Source organism: Eubalaena glacialis, chromosome 17 (genome assembly GCF_028564815.1).
Source record: "Eubalaena glacialis isolate mEubGla1 chromosome 17, mEubGla1.1.hap2.+ XY, whole genome shotgun sequence".
NCBI classification, from domain to species: Eukaryota; Metazoa; Chordata; class Mammalia; order Artiodactyla; family Balaenidae; genus Eubalaena; species Eubalaena glacialis.
The window spans coordinates 8,785,481-8,808,507 of NC_083732.1; the positions used below are offsets into that span (position 1 = coordinate 8,785,481).

The following is a 23,027-nucleotide window of genomic DNA, read 5'->3' on the forward strand; positions in this document are numbered from 1 at the left end:
AAAGACTTTTGCTCTGCAAAAGACAATGAATGATGACCAGAGGTTGTGGGCAGGGAAGGATGAACAGGTGCAGCACAAAGGATGATACTATAATGATTGATACTTGTTGTTATACATTTGTCCAAACTCATAGAGTGTACAACACCAAGAGTGAACCATAATGTAAACTATGGACTTTGGGTGATTATGATGTGTCAATGTAGGTTCATCAGTTGTAACAAAGGTACACCTCAGGTGGGGACTGCTGATAATGAGGGAGTATTATACGTGTGTGGGAGCAGGGGATATATGGGAAATCCCTGTCCCTTACCTTCAATTTTGCTGTGAACCTAAAACTGCTCCAAAAAATAAAGCCTTAGTGAAGAAAAGGGCAATTATACTGCCTCTGACAACAGTCATCAAAAAAAATGGCATGTGCATAGAACTTTGGTTATGTATTTCACAGGCTGAATTAATGAGTTATAATAATAATAATCATGTACAAGACTGCTCTTTAAGGGGTCATCAGATTTTTTTACATCAAAAGTTACCTTGCATCAGCCAGTCATGAAATTCTAATAGTGTATATAGTATATATTCCTCCTTTAGAACAATGGGGTATGTCATTGTTTAGAATATTAAGTTGTCCCAGATACATAAATATTCTGTGAATATTAGTTCAAAAAACTTTAGTTAAAAATACTAATTTTGAGAATGCCTAGAAGTCACTTTCTCTCAGTCTGCTGTTTCATTTCTTAAATGTGGTCAATAATGTCTAAGAGAGCCGTTATATCTGTTCAGTACAACTTGTTTAAATTTTAATCAAACAAAGTAATATTTATGCTACTATTTTAATATAGCAAAGCATTATTCTCAATTCTTCTGGGGAATTCTGGCAGAATACGCAACATGCTGAAGTCCTGTTCTTGAGTTTTGCACTGTTTCCAAAATCAATTTCTGGAATTATTTCTTGTAAATCACTGCCACCCAACCATTACGATCAACACACAGCATTTATCAATGTTCAGCCAACCCAGATACTTAAAGAATTTACTGTGCCGAAGTGTTTCACTTAGGAAGAGCTATAGCCTTTTGTCCCATAGGCTATTTACAAAATATTTGATTCCCTAAGGACCCAGATGTTTGTTAAGGGTTTAGAGAAGCTTACTTTTCACTCACCAGAGGAGATCTAGGAAGCACTCTTTTTGTTTTTTTCTCATTTCTGTGCTTATGTCATTTTCTTCTGGCCAGTCAGACACTTTATCAGTTCATTAACTCTTCGTTCCAGTTTAAGGTTTACTGTGTGACTTTTGTTGTCATTTTTGTTAAAAATGGTTTTATAATATTTATATCAACTTTGATTTAAACTCTCCCAACAGCTTTGAGCCAGTCTAGTGTGAAAGGAGGTTCATTGCTTTTCCAACTCTTAACCCAAAGGTGGGAGGGGATTGCGGGCAAGGCTCAGAGGCTCAGGCAGCTAGGCGTCCCTTTTCATTAAACTGTTTCCAACCTTCATCCGTTCTCTCTAGCCTCCTTTCCACATCCTACTCCTTCCCACATTCTGATTTTCCATCTCTTTTCCAAAACATACAATATGTTCACCTGCCCTTGGGGAATCCAAAGTGCTCTATTCACTTGAAAGACTGGAACAGTAAAACGTCCGTCAAGTCACTGGGAAACATGACAGTTCCTGAGGGTAAATGAATGACTGGTGTGATGAGAAATTTGTAAAGGCTGGTTGGGCAGATGCATTTCGAGTTAGTAGTAGATTCACACCAAATCAACAGTCTATGACTCAGACATGCAGACATACTGACTTGTGGTGTATTCATTCAAAAGAAAAGGTGAGTCTGGTATTCTTCTAAACCAGATGACAGCAGAGAACAAAGCAACCTGGCTTCCTGAAGCTACATTCTAGGGTTTTATCATGCAGTGTAGTCCACAAACCAGCAATCTCAACATCACCAGGAGCTGGTTAGAAATGCAGACTCTCAGGCCCTACCCCAAACCTACCGAATCAATCTGCATTTCAAGTTCTCCAGGTGATGTGTACTCACATTAAAGTTGGAGAAGCACTGCTCTAACAGACGGCATTGCGGTATAATGCGATGGATCGCAGCTGTAAGTACACAGACTCCCCGGAGGACTTGCTACAACACACACGGCGGGACCCCACTCCCAGTTTCTGATTCTGTAGATCTGGAGAAAAGCCCGTGAGTTTACCCTTCAAAAACGTTCCCAGGTGATGCTGCTGCTGCCTTGGTGTAGGTGAGAGCAGAGTCCAACTATTTGGGCTTCAGTCCTGGCTCTGCCACTTTAAGACCTCAGTCAAGTCATTTAACTCTTTCAGTTCTGGTTTTGTTGTCTGTAAAAATGTGGTCTCAAAACAGTACTACCTCATAGGTTTACGGTAGAAATTAAATAGTGCATGAAAAGTGCCCAGGCCATAGTCAGTGCTCACTGAAAGGTAGAATGTTATTGAAAGAATGAAGAGGCCAGCCCTTATCTGTGGGCTCCTGTGGCTCTAATTCACGAATTTAAATGAAATTGCTCTCCATTGCCTCAGCTCTAAAGTTTGACCTCCCCAGCCTGTTCACCGGCCCCAAACAAGGGAGCTACCTTCTCACCTCAGTTAATGACTTGGGTCCAGCTTGGTGTCACTTGTTCAGACTGTGGCACTTGAGGTGTTTTTTCTGTTTATGTGTTGTGATCCTTTTAATTATCACCAAAGAGTCCACTCCCAAAGCCTTTGTAGCTGAGTGATTAATGGCGTCAAAATTCACCTCTTTCATCCTGGAGGACTCTTTTAAGCAGTAACATTTACAGTCTTTGATGCTTACAGTTTTCATATATTAAAGAATATTAGATACAAACAGATTGAAGGAAAAGGATATTTGTATATATTTTGCCAAGAAGGTTCTTAATTCATTCTGAACACTCCAGGGGTGCCTGAAGAACACTTTCTCTCTAAACAAACTACTTTCTCAGGCCACAAAGCTGTAATTCTGAGTTTGCAGTAGTGCAATATGTTATTATAGAAATATTAGAGGAATAAAATATCCCTTTTAATGCTCTACCTTGTTAAGTATCAATTAAACTCAGGAAGACAATTAGAGGTAATGACACTCCGGTGATCCAGATGGCAGACAGGATGGCCCATTTAAAACAGTTCCAATTATACAGGTCTATCTCTGGCACATTTTTGATAACTGGTTTTTCTGGACTCTCATGCATTATAGACCTAGCCAATGCCTGGATTCATCCATTCAAGAAACAGTTACTAAGACTTGACTTTGAGTCAGCCACAAAAGTAAACAGAGGCAGTCCCTGCACTCAACAAGTCATCATTCAGAGTACAGGCAGATCTATAAACAAATGATGAAAACAGTGTTGCATGTGCAGGAAGGGTCATAGGTACCAGGTTAACAAAATCCCAATCCAGGCAGGAGGAGTTAGGAATGGCCTCCTGGGTGAGGCCACACCTCAGCTGATTCTTAGCAGATGACTGTGGAATAGCTAAATGAAGGCAGGGTGGGAGAAATTTCAGGTAGAGGAGATATTATGGGCAAAAATACAGAGGCAAGACATCACTCACTAAGAGAGAGACGCAGAATTAATTTCATAATCCTGGCGTGCACAAGGGCCAGGCAAGGAGCTTGTATGCCCCTGTGGCATGCTAAGGAGCTTGGTCTCTTTCTGCAGACGTTGGGGGCCACTGAACATATTGAAGCAGGATGACACCACAGATTGATATTTCATCCGGGATCAATTTGGTAGGTATGAGCAGGGAAGATTCAAAGGCAGGGGAACCGAATAGAAGACAACTGCAATCATTCAAGTAAGAAATAACCAAAGGCGAAATTAGGAGTGATAAAAGGATTCAGTGACTACATAGGAAGTAAAGCAAAGCAGTGCTTGGTGGTTGGATGCTTGAGAATGGACAGTGTTAGAGGAGGAGTCGAGGATGAAGCTGGGCGTGCAGCTCCGGTGAAGGGTGGAGGGGGTGCCGACCCACGAGACGGTGCAGACGGGAGTGGGCAGGTGGGGGGAGAGAATGAGTGTTGGACATGTTGAGCTTAAGACGCCATGGGGTATCTAACTGTTTGCATTAAGTATAAGCTGAGGGGAGAGGTCTGGGCTGGATCTATAGAGTTGGTGGTATTTGAAATCATAGGAAAGGAAAGATCGTTTGGAGAAAAACTATGGAGTGAAGCCAGTGACTGAGAAAAAGAACCCAAGCGAAGAGCAACAAAAATGAACAAGTTAGGGGCTTCCCTGGTGGCGCAGTGGTTGAGAGTCCGCCTGCCAGTGCAGGGGACACGGGTTCGAGCCCTGGTCTGGGAAGATCCCACATGCCGCGGAGCAACTGGGCCCGTGCGCCACAACTACTGAGCCTGCGCGTCTGGAGCCTGTGCTCCGCAACGAGAGGCCGCAATAGTGAGAGGCCCGCACACCGCGATGAGGAGTGGCCCCCGCTCGCCGCAACTAGAGAAAGCCCTTGCACAGAAACGAAGACCCAACACAGCCAAAAATAAATAAATAAATAAATAAATAAATAATAAAAATAAAAGGAATTCCTTTAAAAAAAAAAAAAATGAACAAGTTAGTTGAGGAGGAACCCACAAAAGAGAAAGGGCAGGTTGAGAAGAAGGAGGAGCTCATTCATCAAGAAACTAAAAGGATGGGCCTTCAAGGAGGGAAACTATTTCAGTGTAGCCGTGGGAATGGCATCTAGAAAGCTCTGGTTTGAGGAGGGCGGTGGAGAAACGGAGATAACTCTATCAAGAAGAATGTCCCACAGACCCCGGGGGGGGGGGTGGATTGAGGAGAGGGAGCAGGAAGATGGTACTGGAAGGAGTATGCCACCTTACTTTTCCACTGGACAAGATTTTTCAGCAGAGGAATATATTAAGGGCCTTCACACAGCTGTGGAAGATCGGTCCTGACAAAGAATTGACCTCTGTGAATTGTTTAGTTCCAGGTTGATATTCTTCAGCACGCCAAAGATGAGATCTCTGTACTGACTTCATTTTCAGACAGGTTTTTTTCATATTCTTGACAGGAGCGAGGCGATTGAGGGTGCTCTAGATAGATCAGATTATGAGCCCACCCAAGATGCTAAACCCAAACCACACAGACTAAGAATGTTGGAGGGGTGCCCCCCCAAAGATGGTGGGAAATGACAAAAATTTTCACTTAGAAACGTAAGGTAGAAATCAGAGGAAAGTTTTCTTGCAATCCTCTACTTGCTATCCAGTGTAGCAACTAGGAATTAGGAAGTCGAGTTTTATTTCTGTTTGGCAACTGTAATTCCATGGATAATCTTGGGAAAATGGCATAACACCTATAGACCTAAGATTATTCATCAGCAAAACCCAATGGGGATTGGACTAGAGCAGTGGTTCTCAAACTTCATCACGCACCAAAATCACTGGAGCGTTTGTTAAAGTTCTGATTACAGGGTCCCAACCCTGGAGTGTCTGATTCAGTAGGTCGGGATGGGGTGAGGGCATGTTCGGGTAGGTGAGTGAGAATTAGCATTTCCAAAAAGTCGCCAGGTGATGTGATGTGCTGGTCCAGGGACAACTCTTGACAACACTGGACTAGATAATTCTTACAACCCTTTTAACCACCCAATGCTACAAATCTATAACTTTACCTTCATGGATATAGCCTTAGTGCTTATGTCAGGGACGGAAAATAGGCTTGCCCTCCCATACCAAATCTAAACAATTCGAATGCAGCTCAGGCAAAAAAGAATGCTGGCACTGATTGGTGATGGTTCCTTTCACTGTGGGTGGTGAATGTCAAGCCTGCCACATTCCCTGACCTGGATATTCTAGCTAAACTGTTTGGGGGACAGTTCATGGTACAAGAAATAAGGAGAATAACCGTAGGGTGAGACAAACATCTCAAAGAAGCTCATAGTTTCTACTCTAGGTTAAAAATAATCAAACCTGGTGATGATGATGATGGCGGTCAGTGATGATGGTAGTGATGATGGTACCTATTGTTAGTCTGGCACTTAAAGCACTTTCACACAGTGCCTTATTTGATCCTCCCAACAGCACTTGGTAATAAGCAGAGCAGGAGAGTAACACATCATCACTTCAAAATAAAAACGTGGGAAAGATTGATTGGAACAATCGGTGAAGCATCAATTCTGAATAAGATTTTAGTTACCTTGGAGACCAACTAAAGACCCCAGACTTTTGTTGTGTCCCACCAAGAGAGAAGGTGGACCTTGTGAGAATAAATAGGTGATAAAGTGCAGTCTCCACTTACACCAAAGGAAAGCATTTGTTGCTAAGAAACCAATAAGAATTGTTAACTCTTTTTAGCCCAAAGATAATTTTTCAAAGTGTAGTATTTTGTTTTTATACTTAGAATAAACTTTTTAAAAAAATTAATTTATTTATTTTTGGCTGTGTTGGGTCTTCATTGCTGCACGCGGGCTTTCTCTAGTTGCGGCGAGCAGGGGCTACTCTTCGTTGCAGTGTGTGGGCTTCTCAATGCGGTGGCTTCTCTTGTTGCAGAGCACAGGCTCTAGGTGCGTGGACTTCAGTAGCTGTGGCGCACAGGCTCAGCAGTTGTGGCTCGTGGGCTCTAGAGCGCAGGCTCAGTAGTTGTGGTGCACGGGCTCTAGAGCGCAGGCTCAGTAGTTGTGGCGCACGGGCTTAGTTGCTCCTAGGCATGTGGGATCTTCCTGGACCAGGGATCGAACCCATGTCCCCTGCATTGGCAGCTGGATTCTTAAACACTGCGCCACCAGGGAAGTCCCAATAAACTTTTTATTGATATGTTAATACACATCCAGAGAACTACCCAAGCTGTAAGTGTGCAGCCAAGTGAGTTTTCAGAAAATGAAAACATTTAAGTAACCAAACGCAGATTAAGAAAAAGAATACTGACAGTTACCCAGAGGCCTCTCCTTCCCCCTCCCAGTAGCTGACTCCCAAAGGTAGCTACTATCCTGACTTCCCACACGGTAGATTAGTTTTGCTAGAGTACAGTTTGATTTACAGAAAAAAGAAGTGACCTACCCGCTTTGTCCAGGTGTTCCCGAGTCAATCATTCTTTTGTGGCATCACAACACTTGGTGTACTATCTGCTTGTACTTTTTTCATCAAAGATCTAAACTATTAATGTCTATGTTTGGAATTTAATAAATAAGATTATTCTTGGAAAATACCGAGGCTAAGAAATGCAGTAGCGTATTGTCCTTGTGGAATTTAACTATATGACAATTGTATCTCATAGAATACAGAATATACAGCATCAAATAAGTGTTACAAAATAGCTACATTAAGAGAATCTCTCTAACTTTCCCTTAGAGCCCATTTATTTTCTTAATTTGGCCATGTAGTTTCCAAACTTACCACATATTAGAAGTCTGTAAAAGAATTTGGTTGAGGGGCTAATTCACATTGACATATAGACTATATCAAGAAATAACAGTTGTCAGCCAGGGAAGAAACACAAATAAGATAAAAATTTTACTATTGAAACTAGAGAGCACCATGATTGAGGTTGTTTCGCATACAGCTTAATGTACCTGAGACCACTGTATACCATGGAGCAGATATGATGTACACAGCCGTGATCCTGAGCTATCAGAAAGAGCCTTAGTCACATTCAATAAGCATTATTGAAGACACCATAGAAATGTGTAAACAGTAGAGAGATTTTCATCTAAAACAGTAATAATGTGATATAGAAAATTTTACAGTTTAAGAGACAAATCCTTAGTCACTTGTATAACATAGGAATCCCAGAAATTATTATTTGGACTTCAGAGAAGTTTTATTATATAGTGAAAATAGTTTCCACACTGCCAAGACAGAGCTCTTTATTTATTTATTTATTTTTGGCCACATCATGTGGCACATGGGATCTTAGTTCCCTGACCGGGGATCGAACCCACGCCCCCTGCAGTGGAAGCGCCGAGTCTTAACCACTGGACCGGCAGGGAATTCCCATGGCTGGAGCTCTTTAAAAGTCTGTCTAATAGATTCCCTGAAATGGAAGAACAATAAATGTCCTCAGCACCTCCAGCTGTTGAAATCTGTAACATTCCCTAAACTCAACTTCCACTCCCAAACCCCACTCCTGGGGGTTCATTATACATGTTCAGTATAAAAAAATCTTTAAAAAATATTGGTGATACTGGTAACTAAAAATAAGAAAATGCAAATTACACACAACCCTATACAGAAATAAACCTGTTAAACCTGGGCATCTGGTCTTTTCACTTTATAGTACACAGTGAACAGTATTCTAGCTCTTTATTTTACCTCAACCATCATTTATAATGACTGCATAGTATTCCATTGTTTAGTTATATGATAATGTATTAACCAATTCCCAATTGCTGAATGTTCTCAATTTTTTCAGTATTATGTAAATTCCTGACATGAATGTCCTTTTACTAAATTTTTGGCCACATGAACTACTGCCTTAGGATTAATTTCTAGAGGTGAAATGAATCTTGAAGATGCTCTACAGAAGGTTTTTTTGTTTTTGTTTTTTAATATTCATCAGCATTGTATGAAAGGGTCTGCTTCTGAACCAAAATCAGCACTGGGTATTAAAAATAAGTCTTGGTCTATTTGTAACCTCCCCACTATGCCTCCACCATACGGCCCCTTTTTGTTTTAATCTGCTTTGATTACTTTGACTTCTACTGAGGTGGAACATTTTCCCATATGTTTATTAGACATTTTTTATTATCTTTCTTGTGTATCACTTGTTAATGTACTTCAACCATTTTTCAGTTGAGGTTTTTAAATTTTGTTTTATTTCTAATTTTGTAAGAGATTTTTATTACCTAAGGAAATTAACATTTTCTCACATCACAAACATTTTTCCATAATTTGCATCTACAATGACTAATGTTTATTTTTGCTCTTCTTGTTTAAAGCAGTTTAAGACGTTTATACGATCAAGTCTGTTAAGCGGCCTTTGCTAGGGCTTAGAAAGTCTTTTCTTTCCCAAATGTTATATAAAATTCGTATTTCCTTCTAGACTTAGATTTTTTTTTTAATTTAACATTTTTATCTATCAGAATTTACATTTGAAAAGGTGTGGAGGAAGGGATTTAACTTAATTTTTTTCTAGGTATTTTGATTAGTCTTAATCCCAGTTATTGAATAATGCCTCCTGAAATGCATTTTAGCAGATGGATAAATCAGTGATGAGGAAATATTAAGGAGAGTGATGGCAGAGCCAGTTATTCATTTAATACTTTCTGTTAAAAATTTGAGCTAGTTTTTGATAAGTATGGGTAACATGAATTGGCAAAGGCTGGAAGAGGAGATTCACTTCAATTCAACAACTATTTATTCAACTTTTCATGCGCCAGAATTCCAAGCAGGCATAGGTGGAGGGACCAGCTGGTCATGCCCCCAGGACGGGACAAAGATTAGCTTGGTGTTTCTTCCATTCCACCTGGGAGAAAAGGAAAAATGAGGTGTGTTGGCCAGGCACAGGGCAATTGTTGTTGAGCACAAAAGCTGGACTGAAGGCTTTGAAAAGTATCTTTCACCGCTAAGGAACTCTAAAAATACAGTCATAAACATGATTTCTCCTGCTTCAATAATATTAGAGTGGAGTTTAGGAATTTCAAGATGTTTGATGGAGAGTATTAATAATGTGAAAAAAATTAAATGATTAAGCTAATTCCAGCTCAACTGAAATGTCATCAATTGAGAGGAGTAATCCCTGATGCCTTAATCCAGAGACTCATTAAGGATTTGGAAGAAATTACGAATAACTTGTTCCATTAACTGAATGAGGTTTTAATTAAGATATTCTTAGAAAAACAAGAGGACAGGGTAACGTTAAAGTGGATTTTCAGACTTTGGAAGGGGGAACTCAGTTTTGAAAGAGATCTAGAGAAGAGAACACCTGACTCAGAAGTTGCGACAGACATAAAGCCTGAGAACATTCTGAAATATTTTTCTCTGGTCAGAGCACGGTATTGTTGAGTACTTTGGTACAAAGTTCTATTTCTTGATTATTCTTGTGATTTCTTTTTCCTATAGATACTCACATTTCTTTATATTTGCAAAAAACTGAATGTCTTAATTACAGCACCTTCCATACTTCCATAAGAAAGTTAGCTACATATAATAGTTCAAAGTATAATAGACACATAGAGAAAATAACCAACTATGAGCATAAACTAATATTCAATATTTAAGAGCAACCATAAGCGGCTCTACTCTACTCATCCAAGTTTATTTACCAGTGCTGCCCAAAACTACCCCCCCTTTCCTGCACCACTTGCCTAATTTGCTCCCTGATCACAGATAAATTATAAGATTCCCCTCTCTCCATTCCCATTCCCACTGGTACCTCAGCTTGTAATGTTGCCAATCCCCCTACCCTTTTACCTCTTAACAATTCTCTCTATCTTTTATGATTAGTATGATAACACGTCGCTAGATGAAACCTTACTTCCTCTGTGAAGATTTTCTCCAGATTTTCTAATTCCTGATGAACGTTTCTTCCCCTAAAAACATAGTTTCTTCTAGACCACTGAATTTTAGATCTAAAAGAGAACTTGGGAATGGTATTGATCAGTAGGTCTCAATATTTAGCATGCTTCAGAATCTACAGGAAAGTTTAAAAAAAATACTGAACCCCTCTACAGAGTTTCTGATTTCCATAGGCCTGGGGTAGTAAGATCTGAGAATCTGCATTTCTACCAAGTTCACAGATAATGCTGATATTGCTGATATGCTCCTTTTTGAGAATCACTACTATAGCATACCTTCTTTTTTGCTTTTTTTTTTTTTTTTTAGATTCCACATACAAGGGAGAACATACAGATACAGGATTTGCCTTTTTCTGTCTGACTTGTTTCACTTAGTATAACGCCCTCGAGGTTTATCCATGTTGCTGCAAATGAAAAGATTTCCCTCTTCTTACGGCTGAATAATATTCCATTGTGGTGTGTGTGTGTGTGTGTGTGTGTATATATATGTATATATATATACACCACAATTTCTTTATCCATTTATTCGTTGATGGACACTTGGGTTATTTCCGTACCTTGGCTATTGTAAATAGTACTGTAATGAACATGGGGGTACATATAGCATTTTGAGTTAGTGTATATCTATCTATCTATTTATATATCTATATATAGTTGATATATATATATAGATATAGTATATGTGTATATATATGTGTGTGTGTGTGTATATATATATATATATATATATATATATATATATATAATTGATTCCCAATTCCAATTCCAAATGATTTTATCTCAATATTTTTCACATTTCCATCTTCTTTCCATCTCCAGAGCTGCCACTTCAATTTGGAATCTCATCAGTTCTCTCCCAAAAGACAGACAGCTTTTTAAATTGTTCTTCCTGCTTTGTTCTAGGCTTGCTTTGATTCTTCTAAAGGTTCCATATTGTCTTCCTAAAAGTCACATCTGTCTTGTAATATACACCATTTCCTTTTGTCTTAATTTAAATAAATATTTTTCATGATAAGTTGAAAAAATAAAAATTTACTTGAGCTTATTGGAAAATTTCAAAAATATGAAGAAGAAAATAAAAATCAGCCATAATTCCTCAGTCCAGAGAGAACCACAATTCACATTTTGTTTTTCCTTTTCACCTTTTACTGAGATATAACTCACATACCATATAATTCACTCATTTAAAGGGTACATTTAGTGGGTTTTAGTATATTCACAGAGTTGTGTAATCATCACCACAATCTAATTTTAGAACATTTTTATCACCCCCACCCCCAGAATCCCATACCCATTACCAGTCACTCCTCATTAATCACTTCCTCCACTCGTTCCAGAGCTGTAGGTAACTACTAATCTACATTCTGTCTGGATAGATCTGCCAATTCTGGATGCTTTATATGAATGGAATCATACAATATGTGATCCTTTGTGACTGGCTTCTTTCACTTAGCATAATGTTTTCAAGACTTATCCATGCTGTAGCATCTATCAGTACTTCATTCCTTTTTATTGCTGAATAATATTCCATTGCATGGCTACCCCATTTTTTTTTTTCATTTACCAGTTGCTGGCCATTTGAGTTCTTCCCACTTTTGACAATTATGAATTATCTTGCTATGAACATTCATTTTTTCCAAAGTGGCTGTATCATTTATATTCCTCCCAGCAATGTATGACAGTCCCAATTTCTCCACTCCTTGCCAACCCTAGTTATTCTTTTTTTTTTTAGTTATATCCATATTCATTGCTGTGAAGCAGTATCTCATTGTGGTTTTGCTTTGCATTTCCGTAATGACTATTGATACTGAGGATCTTTTCTTGTGCTTATTGGCCATTTGTATACCCTTTTGGAGAATTGTCTATTCAAATCCTTTGCCAATTTTTTATTGGGTAATTTGTCTTCTTATTATTGACTTGTAACACACATTTATATTCTGGATACAATTCCCTTATCTGATATATCATTTGCAAATACTTTTTTCCCATTCAGTAAGTTGTGTTTTCACTTTATTGATAGAATCCTATGAAGCATGAAAGTTTTTAATTTTGATAAAGTCCAATTTGTCTTTTTTTTTTTTCTTTTCTTGTATGTACTTTTGGTATCGTAGCAAAAAAAAAAAAACCTTGTGTAACCCAAGGTCATGAAAATTCACTCCTATATTTTTTGGGGGGTGTCTGTGATTCACTTTGAGTTAATTTTTGTGTATAGTGTGAGGTAGGGTTCCAACTTCAATCTTTTGCATGAAGATATCCACTTGTTCCAGCATCATTTGTTGAAGACTACTCTTTCCCCATTAAATGGTATTGCTTCCCTGTTTGAAATCAATTGACCATTAATATATAGATTTCTTTCTGGGCCCTTAATTTTACTCCACTGATCCATATATCTATACTATGCTGGTATAACATTGTCTTGATTATTGTAGCTTTGAAATAAGTTTTAAATTGTGAAATGTGAGTCATCCAACTTTATTCTTCTTTTTCAAGATTGTTTTGGCTATCCTAGGTCCCTTGCATTTTCACATGAATTTCAGGATCTGCTTGTCAATTTTTGGAAAAAAAAATGGAACTGGGATTTTGATAGGGACTGAACTGAATCTCTAGACCTGTTTGGGGAATTCTGTCATCATAATAATATTGTCTTCCAATACATTAACATGAGATGTCTTCCCATTTACCTAGATATTTAGGTTCTTGCAAAAATATTTTATAGTTTTTGTTATACAAGCCTTGAACTTCTTTTGTTAAATTTATCTCCAGGTATTTTATTCTTTTTGATAATATTTTAAATGAAATTAATTTTTCATTGCTAGTATATTGAAATATAATTAATTTTTGTATATTAATCTTATATCTTACAACCTTGCTGAACTCATTTATTAGTTCTAGTAGTTTTTAAAACTGGATTCCTTAGGATTATTTATATACTAGATCATGTCAACTGAAAACAGATAGTTTTACTGTTTTTCCCATCTGATGACTTTTCTTTCTTGCTTAATTGCTCTGGCTACAATCTCTAGTACAATATCAAATAGAGGTGGTAAGAATAGACATCCTTGTCTTGCTCCTGGTCTTATGGGAAAAGCATTCAGTCTTTCACCATTAGGTATAAAGTTAGTTGCATGTTTTGTAGATGCTCTGTATCAGGTTGAGGAAATTTCTATTCCTAGTTTGGTCAGTCAATAACCATCTCCTTTTAAAATCCTTCAGTAGATCCCTATTTCCTATCAGATCAAGTTCATGCTCCACAGCCTGTGACTGAAGATCCTCCTGGAGCTTCCCCTGCTTACTTCTCCAGCCACATCTCTGGATACTCCCTCTGTACCTCCTTTTCCAACCTCATCTCCAAAATGTTGAGCTCCACCTATTGTAAACTGTATGTAGTTCCTAACATTCCATGTCACCTCATGTCTCTTTGTTTTATCTTCTGCCTTATCCCTACTCTTCAGTTCCTAATTATACTTCAAGACACAGCTCAAGTGCCACTAATTTCAAAAAGATATCAATTAACTAGATCTGGTTTAGGTGCGCTTCCTCTATATTCTTACAACACACTGTACATATTCCTATGCTAGAGTTCACATACTATTCTGCATTGTTGATTTAAGTTCCTGCCTCTCCAAGGGGATAAATTTCTTATAGTCAGGGGCCATATCTTAACCATCTTTCATCCTCAGTGCCTGGAACTCATTCAGTAATTTGATGGACAGATGAATGGATGGGTGTTGAGATTTATGTCACTTTTTAATATTGAACATACATAAATGAATAAAAAGACTCACACAATCCTAAAGTTCTTAGCAGCCATAAAAAGCAAGAGACCTTAAAGGTAAATGGAGTTGTTCCAGGGCCCATGGAATATAAATGCAGGAAAATATGGATGGCAAATAAATAGAAAAGTCAAGCAAAAAAACCATAAAGTGTTGAGTTTACAGACCTTGTCTCAATTACTGGAAACAATGGTCTCTAGGAAACACCTTCCTAGGGACCCTTATGCCCCATTTCTCCCACTGCTCAACAACAATATCCACCACTAGTTATTATACATTCCATTCAACTCAAAAAATACAGTAGACTATATCAATATATCAATCTACCATGTTCATGCACAAAAGAAGTAAGAGTTGTAGCCTCTGACTGTAATAAAAGCTGGTTTCACCAAATGGTTAACGCTCACACACAAGATTCAGTGAGACATTAAAGCAGTCAATAATTAAATGTTAAAATGGGTAGTGCAGACAACAGCATTTCAGTGGAGAGAGACTCATTCACTCACGATTATTGATTGTGCGCTAGCAGTATGCTAGGTACCGGGTTGGAGGTTGAATATATAACGTTGAATAATTCAGAATCTGTGTGTTCAAGGAATTTATAGTCTAGTGAGGAAGTAATGCAAGTTAACATATAACTTCTATTTATTCATTCAGCAAATACCATCACAGATACTATCCTAGGGGTGCTCATGATACAGCAATGAATTAAAAAGACCCAAATCTCCGCCCAGATAGAGCAAACATTCTAGTTGGGAAAGGAAGACAATAAGCAGGTAGATAAATTATATAGTATGATAAAAAATAAATACTATGGAAAAAACAGATTAGGGTGATTGAGACTGCTGGGGCATAGATGAGAATGGGGTGCAATTTAGAGTCCTTGTGATTGGCCTCATTAAGAAGGTGACACTGGAGCTAAGACTTGAAGGAGGTGAGGCTGTTAACCATACAGCTACTGAGGGAAGGATGCTCCAGGCGGAGGGAGCAGGCAAGCCAGCGCCCTGAGGTGGGAGTGCCTGCAGTATTCACAGAACAGCAAAAAAGCTCTAGTTCTGAGGTTAAGTGACTAAGAGCAGTTGTAGGAGATGAGGTCAGAGAGATTGGGGTGCCCTATGGGCCTTGGAAGGACTAGTCTTAGTAAAATGAGGAACAATTGGAGGTCTTTGAGCAGAAGAGTGATGCAATCAAATTTTTAAACAGATTACTCTGGCTGCTTGTGAAGAATAGACTGACAATACAAGAGCAGATGCAGGGACACAGGCTGGGAGATGATTGGCATCATTTAGGCTTGAGATTTTTCTAGTGGCTGAGACCAGAGTGAAAACAGCAGAGGTGGTGGGAAGATAACCAGACTCCAGATATATTTTAAGTTAGAGCCACCAGAATTGGATGTATGAGTTTTGAAACAGAGAGGATTCGAAGATGAATTCAGGGTTTTGGTGAGGGCTAACACCTAGGAGAATGGAGAGGAGGGCAACGACTTCAGGTGAATCCGATCGGGGATGGGGTCAGGGAGCTCAGAAGTTCAGTTCTGTACACTGGAAGCTTGAAACCTTCCAAGTGGAGATTCATGTTGGCAGTTGGATATGTAAGTCCCAAAGCAGAGATGAGCAGAGGATTCTATGGGAACGTGTAGGAAGGGCACCCATATGAGGCTTCCTGAGGAAATGACAAACACTGCCTCTCGAAAGGAGGCTGGTGTGATCCAGAAGGCTTCAGGGAGTGAAACGGGCATTGAACAATAGGAAAAAATTGGCTACAGAGAGAGTAGGAAGAGAACTCCAGACATAGGAAATATCTAAGCAAGATCCTTGGAACAGGAACAAGCATGGTGAGTTTGTGTGAGTGAGCAGAGCCCTGCCTGGGGTGAGGAGTTCTTACTGGAAACACTGGAGCATAAACATGGACCAGATTTGGGGGCGCCTTGAAGACTAGGCTCCTTGTCTAGAAAATCAGCCCTGGCCCCCTGATCAGCTTTGGGTTCCCTCCCCAACCAGTGTTCACATTTCCATCTCAGCACCGTCCCAGGGTATCCTAAGAGTCTGTTTACTTTTCTCTTGGCCTCCCTAGATTGTAAGTTCCTTGAGAGCAAAGACCTTATATGTTGATTTTTACCTACCGCAATGATTCATTAGTGGAATTTTAATGTTTTTTCAAAGAGTGAATTGTATTTGATACACACACCTCCTTATCATATTTTCATTTCAATGCCAATGGGGGATTTTAATTAAAAGAGAAATCCTTGTCTTTATTGAATAGGTGAAAGATCCATTACAATTAGACTACCTTGTAAGAGGTAACAGACTAGAAAGATTTCAGAAAACAGGATTTTTCAAAACATCAACTATCAACTGGAAACTTGTAGGCAAAGAACACAGGTCAGGTTGTTATGAATTAATTAAAGAGAGGGAAACGGTGGTGGATTTGCAGTAAGGGCATTTGTCTAGGCTACTTGCATACCTTATAAGGATGAAAGAACTAACGTGCTAACTGTACCTGATAATGAGAACTTTGGCATCTGATACTCATCCCTTCAGAGACCTGTCAGAAGAGCCCTGGGCTCAGCCTGCCCAAAAGAGACCCGGACAGCTATCCTTTGCAGGGGAGGAGATTCAATGTCAAGCTCAATCTCCAGCCCTGGCGAAAAGAGTAGGATGCACTATCATGTGTGGCTTAAACCAGCCGGTTACCACAATCTAGGGGTTGGCCACCAGGACCAAATCGCGGCTCTGCTCAACACGGGCTAAGGGGAAATGGCTGCTGCTTGAGCCACCAACTGGGTATGCTGGAATGTCACAAAGAACTCTCCAGGGGCAGGGAATATAAGCACTAATTCATCTAAAAATGTTACTGTGTTAATTACTGTCCTAGCCCTGCTTCTAGCCCTGACTCTTCTGACTTAAAAATACTATCACTTGTTATCCTTGAAATGACAGGATTGCTTCGTTCATTTAGGAGAAAGTATCTGCTAAAGCCCCAAATCTGAATATCCATGGTTTGCCTTTCAGTTGTTCTTTCACAAAAAAAGGGTGTTCCATGTAAAAAGAAGCTAGTTCAGTTCGCATATCAAACGATGACACAGGGCATTTCCTCAAGACAACCATTATGCCTCAGTGCCCAGCAGAAATACTCCACCTGTACTGCCCATTTCTCACACAGAACATTAAAACCATTTGTATTCAAGGGTCGAGACTTAATAAAGTTACTGGTTTTTACTACTTTACCAAGGATACCCTTAAGTGGAACTGACACATATTTTTCTCCTGGTGCTGGCAATGTGGAAGACCATGAGTTCTAGCACAATTTGGTGCCACTCTCTTGATTCCTGTTGCATCATTGGTGCAAACAGCAACACAGTGAAAGAGGCAAATAATCTTAATACGATTATGAAAATAATTTTGACCTTGTGGTCCCCCTAAAAGGGTCTCAAGGATCCCTGCAGGATGGCAGACCACAATTTAAGAACTGTTGCTGTCTACAAATCCTTGAAATTCTTGGGTCAAAGGCCATAAATATTTTAAGGTGCCTGATACATATTAGAAATTGCCTTTCAGACATGATCCACCAATTTGCATTTCCCTCTGTAAGGTACGGAAGTCCATTTTATCAGGCTAACCCTCTATGGAATTAAAGCTCCTATGTCCTCTTTACAGGTAAGATAAAGAGTCCAAATTTTAACTCATAGCTGTGTGTCTGAGGGGAACGGGTAATTTCTCTTCAATTTCTGTTACTTCTCCCAACTCAGATATCTCAACCATGGAATACATTGCTCACGTGAACTCCAAACCATCTTCCAAAACAATATCTGTTACAACAGATCCATGAGTTTAGAGAAGGAAGTAATGATAAAAAAAATAAGTGCATGGCCCACTACTTTCCCTTCTCTGTGCTCCAAGAAAACGCTTTTTTTCAGTAATTCACTACACAGAGACTAGTAATCAGTTGTGTTTCAGCTCCTTCGATCTGAAATGTGATTTTTAGGCATGTGTTCATTAAAATAAAATTGAAGGCTAAAAGAGTTAACGTATAATCCTCAGAATGGAAGAGAACCTAGGATAGTTCCTAATTAACTGACTGATTACATACAGTTTGACATATAATTCTTTCCAGATAAGATCATCTTAATCAAAAATTCTCCAAAAGACAAGATTCTGTAGTTTTAAGGATTTTACAGTATATTGAACATCATTATTACTTGTGATAAATTTAATAAAATAAGATTTATCTTGGACCCAGATCAAAAGGATTTGGTTTCCCAAGGTCCCGTGTCACAATGTACACTGCATCACACAAAACAGCCCACCAGAGTTGTGCCTCAAAGGCTGAGTGGTTGGCAGAAAACTCCAGAGAACATTTAATTGGTCCCCAACATATGAGGAATACCCAGAACTATGTCTAGACACCCAATACATGTTTGTGTTCCTTTCCAAAACCTGGCTCACTATCTGTAATTTTAGCTCATTAGAAAAGGACATATGTTGGAGAAGGAAAATACTTTTTCTAAAAAAGGATTTAAACCTCATTAAAAAGCACAGATATTATTTGTATTTTTAAATGTAACTAGGTATGTCTCCAGGACTATTAATATAAATGTAGCCTTGTGGTTAGGATTTACTAAACCAACACGTCAATTAACTCTAGTTGTTTATACAAATTAAAAATCTATCTTCACACTGATAAAAATGGCATTTGAAATTGGAATAAAGCACCTAAAGAAATATTGTATTGTCGATGACAAAGAATTCTGTGCAATTGATTTTTAAATCAGTTATTGGAGGAAAAACAAATTCAGTTTAGCACAAGTTCCATTGATTCTCAAGAAAAATTATGTGTATAACAAATAACTCTTCTGAGAGTCAAATAAGCCTTTTAAGTTAAATAAGCTTTTTAGTGCACTTTGGGCCTTCTTAACCAACACTAAAATTATAAAAGAAAGCTGGTTTTTTAAATCAGAATTTCTGAGATATCAGTAATTGTCCTAAGTGTGATAAAAAACAGTGATGACTGAACAAGTAAGGGTCAACCTGGAGTATTTTCTTTGCCCGATTGAGTGTTTTAAAAGGCAATGCCCAAGTCTAAGAAGAGTTTACTTGAATTTATTCATTCACTGAATAAGAATTTCCTAATTTCATTTGCTAGGTTTTATGTACAAAACCCAATTAGACGTGGACTCTAATCCTTCATTTATTCATTGACCAAATATTTATGGAGGTCCTATTATGTGTCAGACCCCATTCTAGGCACAAGAATATGTGGGAGGGCAAGACAGATCAGGCCCCTGCTCTTCTGGAATCTGCAGTCTATTGGGTGGTGGAGAGAAGAGGGTTAATAAATGATAAAAAAGTAAACAAGTGAGTAAAAAAGACCATTTCAGACAGTGATTAGTGCTATCAAGAAGGTAAAACTAGAGGACGTGATAGAATAATGGTTGGTGCGGGAGGGGTGAGGAGCTTACACCTAAATGACACAGAGAAGAAAGTCATTCAAAGATCTGGGACAGCAATTTCTAGGCAGAGGACACAGCAAGTGCAAAGGCCTTTAGGAGAGTTTTTTAAAAATCGGATTGGGAAGACAGGCAAGTGGAAGCTTTCTCCTTCCTGCAACTCCACACCTCACCTCCTCCAGGTGCGCTCCACACCATGTTAGAACCTGACTCTCATCTCTAGACCTAGAAATCGACCCACCAGACCAGGACACGGTCAGGGTTTCGTACCCCTACAGCAAGTTACAGACTTTATTTTATCTACATAGATGCATTGAGGAATTGTTAGAGTTTGCATGGAAGCATTATAAAATCAAACTATATATAAACCACTGTTTATAACTGAGGAAAATAAGCTCGGGCATGTAAGTGCAAATACCTGGGATCCTGGTGCTATTCATCTCAATGAGAGACACTGCCTTTACTTCAGTCACTCTTGGGCTGAAACATGACTGCTGTAGATCTACTTGGGTGTTGTTAGCAGGTTGATAGCAGTGATCTATAGAGGAAAACAGTGCATTAAGAAAAGCTGACGCCTCGGAGACAGATATCCAGAGGTAATGGGAAACGGTGGTCTCCATATTGTTGACAGAACACCTCAAATCCTCAGGCCACTCATCACCGCAGTTATTTATCTTCTCCAAGTCAAAGGAAGAAACATGTCAGGCTTAAAAGCCCTAACGGGAACAGAAAACAAAAGAGGAGACAGAGTAATTTGTAAGAAGCAGTTTTGAGTTTTGTTTTGGTTTTCATTAAGAGGACTGTTTCAGTGATACTATCAAAATCAGACATATTTCAATATGACTGACACATAATATATATAAGTTTTGAATAGGCAATCCATTCACATTGCATATAAATCAAACAATATAAAGGGGTATTCATCAAATGTTTCTACTTCATTCCTAGCCTTCATTTCCACAAGGGTAACTTCTTTTCTTAGTTTCTTGTGTCTTTGTTTTTTGTGTAACAGAAATAGAAGTATATATTCTTATTTTCCCCTTTTTATTCAAATATTCCATACTCTATACAGTATTACCCATCTTGCTTTATTATTTAAACAATATGTCTTGAGGATTTCAACATATCATTTCATAGAAAGGACATCTTTCCATATCAGCACATAGAGAACTTTCTTTTTGTTTTCTTTTTACATGTTCAGAGTATTCTATTATATGGATGTACCACAGTTTGCCAAACACAGTTCTTTATTAGTGGATATTTGGTTTAATTCCAATCTTTTGCTATTACAACCAGTGCAGCAAGGAACAAGTTTGTACGTACAGTATTCTGCACATGTACAATCATATCTGCAAGATAAATTCCCAGTAGGATTTTTGTATAAATTAAAAATTATCCACTTGTAATTTGGGTAAATAGTCAGAAATATCCCTCCATGGGGGATGCACTACAATATCCACTATCATCAGTCATTATGAGAACACCTATTATCCAAGGCCAGAATGTACTTTCAACCTTTTGGATTTTTGACAGACTGACAGAATGAAAAATGTTGTCTCAGTGAAATATTAATTTGCATTTCTCTATGACTGAGGTGGAGGATCTTTTCATATGTTTAAGTGGAATTTGTCTTTCCTTTTCTGTTAATTTTCTGTTCATAGCCTTTTCCCATTTTCTCTATTATGTTGTTGGTTTTATCAATTTACATTAGGGAGATTAGCTCTTTGTCATATGAATTGCAAATATTTCTCATAGTTTTCTTTCAGTTATCTTTTGATTTTACTTGCAGGATTTTTTGCTTTGTTTTGTTTTTGCTAGATAAGAGCATTTTTAAAATTATAGTTATATCAATTTTGTATGGTTTCTGGATTTCCTCCTAAAATTTCATGGCTTTTTATTTTGCATTTACATTTTTACAGCTTATCCTAGTGCACAGTGTGGGTTTCTGCTGTTGTTTTCCTAGAAGTCTGTCTGGTTCCAACACAATTTATGGACACATTTATTTCCACCCTTCTGATTATACTTGCCACTTCATCATACGCCATATATACTTGGGTCTCTTCATGCATAAATACCACACCGTTTTAACTACTGAGGCTTAAAAATAAGTTTTAATATCCAGTAGATTTAGCTCCTTTGAGAAATTCTACTCAATATAAATGTATCGGCTGTGAAAAGAAATAGATCTGATTCTCCGAAGCTGACTGTATGATTTCTTGGTTCAGAAGCCACGTGGCCTCCCTGAGAGCAGCCTCCTTCACTCTGCTTCTAACTTCTCTGCACACCTGGCCCCCATCAGATTTACCCCTAAAGCTGCTGTTTGTGGGCACAAAGAACTGTTTTCTCCTCCGTTCTCTGTGCTTTTATTTGTAAGATGGTAAATGCAGTGCTTTTGAAAGCTTTCAGATGTGCGGGGACTTATACCTGCCCTCCAGGTTGTTGGATCCAGATCCTAAAAGTTGTTCTGGGGAGCAGATAATCATTAACTTTTTATAAATGGATTAGAGAAATGTAGGCTTCCAAGAATATATTTTGGAGATAGGGACATACATCAAGCGGGTCAGGCAGAAAGGAAAAGGGGGGCGGGACGGAGGGAAGAGAAAAGAAAATGAATTGGAAAAAAAAGTGCTTTTCAGGCTCCAGAGCTTGCTGGACTTGGAATCCCACAGCAGCGCCGCCCAGGGACCGCCGTGTCCCGACCTGACACCTGCAGAGACAGGAGGGAACGGGCCGCCTCTCCGCCCTCCCGGAGCCGGGGAGTCAGAGTGAGAGACACAGACAGAGACAGAGAGGTCGAACCTGAAGGAAGCACATTTAACAGTTCTCACCGGTGGGGCGCAGCTCCACGGCCTCGGGGACCGCCCTGCGCCGGAAGCCACGGAGGGAGCAGGACCCACGTTCGGCACGCAGGGGGCGGGGCCGAGGAGGGCGAGGCGCATGCGCATCCGGGTGGGAAGGCGGTGCCCCCGGGGCCCACCCACCGCGCCCTCCCGCTGCTCTGCCGCCCAGCGCCGCCCCTTGCGCACGCTCACACACACACGCACACACTCACACACGCCTTCTTACACACACACACTCCACTAACACTCCACTCACACACTCACACACTCTCCTTACACTCACACACTCACACTCACTCCTTCTTACACACACACTCACACACACTCCTTACACTCACACTCCACTCACACACACTCCTTACACTCACACACTCACACTCACACACTCCTGCTTACACACTCACACACTCCTTACACTCACACTCCACTCACACACACACACTTCTTACACTCACACGCACACTCACACACTCCTTACACTCACACACACT

General features: G+C 39.3%; 1 protein-coding gene and 1 long non-coding RNA gene across 3 annotated transcripts in view; one reads left to right on the forward strand and one right to left on the reverse strand.

The window, feature by feature from the left end:
- The window catches only part of LOC133077221 (uncharacterized), a 63,858-nt gene extending 41,282 nt beyond the window's left edge, over positions 1-22,576 (reverse strand). Inside the window, exons 1-2 of one of the 2 annotated variants that reach the window (XR_009697689.1) lie at positions 22,525-22,576; positions 20,115-20,234 (exon numbers count right to left, since the gene is read on the reverse strand). This is a non-coding gene — a long non-coding RNA (uncharacterized LOC133077221). Of the gene's footprint in view, positions 1-20,114; positions 20,235-20,332; positions 20,395-22,524 lie in introns of those variants that run through there. The other variant, XR_009697688.1, reaches the window with a different exon arrangement.
- CLVS1 (clavesin 1) overlaps positions 1-23,027 on the forward strand; it is a 142,796-nt gene that overhangs the window by 61,605 nt on the left and 58,164 nt on the right. The window lies entirely within an intron of this gene.